This window comes from Condylura cristata, unplaced genomic scaffold (genome assembly GCF_000260355.1).
Source record: "Condylura cristata isolate star-nosed mole 26May11 unplaced genomic scaffold, ConCri1.0 scaffold00006, whole genome shotgun sequence".
NCBI lineage: Eukaryota > Metazoa > Chordata > Mammalia > Eulipotyphla > Talpidae > Condylura > Condylura cristata.
Window position 1 is genome coordinate 32,254,996 of NW_004567107.1, and position 5,041 is coordinate 32,260,036.

General features: G+C 42.5%; 1 pseudogene; it reads right to left on the reverse strand.

Annotated features, from left to right (window-relative positions):
- Window positions 1-2,518, reverse strand: part of LOC101628137 — a 28,996-nt pseudogene extending 26,478 nt beyond the window's left edge.
- Between the last annotated feature and the right edge of the window lie 2,523 nt (window positions 2,519-5,041).

Below are 5,041 nucleotides of genomic sequence, written 5' to 3' on the forward strand. Positions count from 1 at the left end.
TGCTGAGGGGAGCAGCGGGCGGGTCAGGAGAGGTCTACCACGCCACGTGGTCACCTCCGGGGCAGGCAGGAATCGAACTCATGCAGAAATGGCTTTAGCTTCTTAGTGCTGTGCTTTAACCCGCTGCGCCACCAGGGAGGGCCTGATTTACATTTTTAAGGTTCATTCTAGCTAACCACTTCTGTAGAGCAGTGGATGTCAAACTTGAGTATGCATCAAGTCACCTCTGAGGGTTTTGTTACAACACAGTTGCTCTTCCCAACTCCAAGATTTCTGACTAAGGAGGTCTGGAGTGGTGCAGGAGAATTTGCATTTCTGGCAACTTCCCAGGTGGTGTTGATGATGTTGGTGTGGAAGAAAGAGATGAGTCAAACTAAGATTAAGCAACTGGATGAGTGGAGTTACCATTACTGAGATCGGCAAGATGACTGGGTGAGGAATTAGAAGATATTAGAAGTTTAGTTAGGAGAATGGTAAAAAAATAATTAAATGCTTATTAAAGATGTAAATTGCTACGTAATTAAGTCCTTCTTTTAGAAGAGTCTAGAATTCAGGGTAGAATTCAGGACTGGAGGTAGTAGTAGTAGTCATTGACAGTTTTGGAAAGACTGGTTAAGATCATCGCTAGAGAAAATGAAAGTAGAGAAAGACTGACTGTGTCAGCCAGCCCAATGTTTATAGAAAACAAGGCAGTGAGAAGCAACCAGGGAGGAAAGGAGAACTTGAAGAGTGTGCTCTCTAGAAGGATGTCAAGGGGAACTAGTATTGCAACACTATCAGGTGTGCTTGCTGCAAAGCCACCTTGCCATAACCATCACTTCCTGGCATCTACTGTGAAGGAGGAGCTAGGACAATAGTTAGCATATAATATGCCAAGTTTTGAAGTGGCTCTTTATGGTTAAATGACTGCCATTGGAAAAGATAGTCACTGTCATAAATAATAATTTATTGTTATTTCTTATACAAACTTTAGAGTTGTTTGGTTTGAGTTATGGTTTGCTAACAAAAACCACAACATTGATACAATTTAATCATTAACTTAGAATAGAATCTTTTCTTTCATCTTTAAGTGGTCTGTCTAGCAAACTCAACTTTGAAACAAACTGACAAATTTTGAGAAGATGAACTACTAAGCTATGTAGTTACATGTGCAGCCAGACTGCTGGGAATTTACATGGGTAAACTTGGTGTATATTTCAGGAAGCACACTTTTTTTTTACTTACTAGTGATTGGGTGGAAAAACAGTGTGGAAATAAATGCTTCCACCTGTTCATTCATCACAACTAAACTGTTTGGCCTTTTATCTCTTGTAAGTGCAGCAGGTTGGAATCAGCAAGTGGTGGTGATCCTGCAGAGCTGGGAGGACGAGAGGTGAGGCTAGATTAAGATGTGGGCTACTGACATCTCGATTTCTCTCATTTCTTAGAGGGATAATCTTCCTCTCAGGGTGAGAGATGGATTCTGCAATCAGTAGGCAAAGAAATGAGCCAATATGAGTTACATTTTAGGAAGATCAGTCTGCTTTCTGTGTTGGCAAGTCTCTTGAAAGGCAAGTTTAGGAACTAGAAGATCAAGTAGGAGGCTCTAGCAATAATCCAATCAAAAGCTGATGATTCAAGCCAGGGCAGGATCTGTGGGGATGACGGAAAGTATTGTGAATGAGAAGGATCAACATGGACACCAGAGTTTTTGGTGTGAACAATTGGAAGGATGGACTTTCCATTAACTGAAATGGGATAAGCCTCTTGAAACAGGTTTGTAGGAAAAGAGGAGAATTCATCTTTAGACATGTTAATTTTGAGATGTCAGTGAAACATCCAAGTGGACATGTTGAGTAAGGAGCTGCATATGTCATCCTCAAGTTCAAGAGAGATGTTGGCCACAAGGTAGAAATTTGGGAGGCATTGACAAATTGATAAGGACGTTGGTACAAGGAAAGAAGAAAAGGACTAGTCCCTTTGGTGCCCCCAAATTAATCAATTTTAAAGAAAAAAGGAATTAATATGAAAACTGAGAAGGAATAACAAGTAAACCAGGAGGTAAATGAAAGTATGGTGTTCTAGAAGCCAAGTAAAAATACATACTGAGGAACTAAGAACCAGTATCTAGGAACAGAACCAGAATCTAGGAACAGAACATTTTACTCCTCCCTGAGAAAAAAAGGAGATAAGAAATTGGATGTTTATGAGCAACAAAGTGGGATTTCATCCAGGACTTCTCTGAACTTGTCGAGGTGCTGACTGGGGATGAGCTGGGGCCCCAGACACAGGAGATGCTATTACCTGTCTCATGGAGGTCCTGGTCAACCATCGGGAGGCAAGAACCATCAGGGTTTGAGGTGCTGAGAGCGTTCCAGAAGCTGCAGGAGCCTAGGAAGCTGACGCCTACAGTCCCAGTGGCCCCTGACTGAGGGTTGGTGAGTGAAACCGCTTTAGGTTTTCCTCCTGGGTCAAGTGATATCCTGGATTCATCACTCATCTGATCAGGGTGACCCTGTTGGGTCCCAAAGCCGGGCATAGGTTTGGACGCCACCAATGATGCCACTGTGCTGGTGTCTGCCACCTGCTGAAGCTCCAGAGCAGCCTTGTCACTAGAACTCCATTGCCCTCCTCCTGCAGAGTTCTTAGCTGACTGAGATCACGGGCCCTGGGCCTCATCACAGCTCCCCTAGCAATGCGGACGCTGACAGACTCACTGAAGAGGGGTACAAATCTATTGTCATGTGCACAACTGCTTTCTATTTCTTCTGCCTCCCTGTAGCTGCTGCCTTATACATGGCAGGCACTGACAGGGCTCAGAAGCATGCCAATGCAGGGAAGATCCTGCGGGAGACAGAGAATTCTTTCAGATCAAGGATGGTTACTTTGACTTCTTTGGGGATCCCAGTGTAATAAGCTAGGTTAGTACTGACACCCAGGACAATTCATACAGCTGGCTGGTGGTGGTTCACTGTCTGCGACAAGCCTCTCAAAATAGTACAGGGTACTACTTGAAAATTATGAGCAGAAGGAGGCTGAGAATGTGGCCCAAGTGAAGGCATATGTGGGGGAGCTGAGTCTGCCAGCTCTGTTCACACAAGTCTGAGGAAGACTGTTTCAACTACCTATGAGTCTCAAGCCTCTGTCGCTGTCTGTCTTCGTGGGACTAGCTCACAAGATCTACAAGTGGAAAGGGCAACCTAGACAGTAGGCCACGAAGAGGAGAGTCTCAATAAATTATTGTCTAACTTTGAAAAAATATATGTATACTTTGAGGAGGAGGAGAAAATCATTAAGCATGCCACTGAATTTGTGCATGAATTCTCCCCTCCATAAAATGCAGGTAGAATAGCAGCTGCCTTGTAAGTTTGAATGAGCTCATTTATTTGAATGTCACAGTGCCTGATGCTCATAAGGGCTCAAAAAAATACAACCTGTTACTTTCATTCCTACCACTTCTGAAAAAAATCACCCATCTTTAGAAAGGTGTTCACTTTCTAAGCTGACCCCTAGGGAGCGCTCAAGGCCTTTCTCCTTTCCCTATTACTTCACTTCCCCTCCCAAAGAAACCTCACATTTTTTTTTTTTAATATTTATTTATTTGTACATACAGAGCTGGGGTATAGGCCAGAGGCTCAGGGGCGGTGAGAGGCTTCACCAAAGACAGAGTGGGGAGCAGAACAGGCAGATCTACAAAGTACACTGCTGAGGGGAGCAGCGGGCGGGTCAGGAGAGGTCTGCCCCTCCAGGGCAGGCGGGGATCGAACTCATGAGGAAGTGGCTTTAGCTTCTCAGTGCTGTGCTTTAACACGCTGCACCACCAGGGAGGGCCATAAATCTCACATTTTTAATGTAGAACAAAATGGTCTTCCAGCAGCAACTCAGCCTTTTGTAATAAAAGTAGAATAATTTGGCAGTGGTCTCAAATTTTAGTTTGGGTAAGATAATTTTGTTAAGATGGAGGTTTTTAAAATGGAGACCCACAGTGGGCCCAACTGCCAGGTTCTAGTTATGCAATCAGGAAGTATCTGGAAATCTTCCTTTTCCTACCTTGGTGATTCCGAATATATGTCTGTATTTCTAACCTGCTGCAGTATGGGGAACTGAAAGAGAACAAAAATTGATCCATAGCAAATATATGCTTCATCTTTTCTTCTCAGGATTTTAGAATGATATTTTGCTCCTCTTTTTTCCCTTGTCTTCCACATAGGCCATGAAGCAAGCCAACCCTGGGACTTGTTCTAAACTGGGAGGCCTGAGCAGGACCAGGGTGATTCTGCAAAAAAGCACACCAGAAGTAGGTGGTTTGGGTTAGCTTTTAGTCTGTCCACATCAGAGGACACAAAGTAATGCCTCCCACATCTGGTCCCCCAGATCTTTGTTTCTTTGGGGTAAAGGAGGGCTAAACAGAGTTGGCCTGTCCAGTGGTTTAATAAAGTGGTAATTTAATTTTCAACATTAAAAAGTCAAAATACTTCACATGCAAACCCAAGTTTTTTATTTGTCCAGAACAATAAGATATAAAACTAGTCCCACTTTTTCACATTGCATGTTGTTTCCTTCAAATGGCATGGAATCTGTGATTTGCTGCTATTCTTTCTTATTGTCTTCCAAAAAATCAAGGCCAAATGTCAGTTGCCATTTATCAACATACTTTCTCACTTATATTTATCTTAAAGCTGAAAAAAAGAATTTTTTTTTTTTTTAGAAAATAAAGATAGAATAAAAGAGTCTAGAGTGTCAAGACTCACTCTTCCTTCATCAGCCCCTTTCTCTCATTTGTATTACTAGCCTGACTTTTCTAGGCATTTTGGCTTGCTATCTCTGGCCTAGCTCTTTCTTCATAGGTAGAAACGTTGTCCTGATATTCAAAATGATCTGGGATGCTATTCAGCAATAACAATGGGTAGCATGCAAAAAAATGAATGAATTTCAAAGGTAGGCTAAGAGAAAAATGTCAGACATGAAACGTAATATGGTATAGTTCCATTTACATTACATTCTAGTAAAGGCAAGACTAACAATTATAGAAAGCACAGCAGTGGTTTCTTGGGAGAGAGAC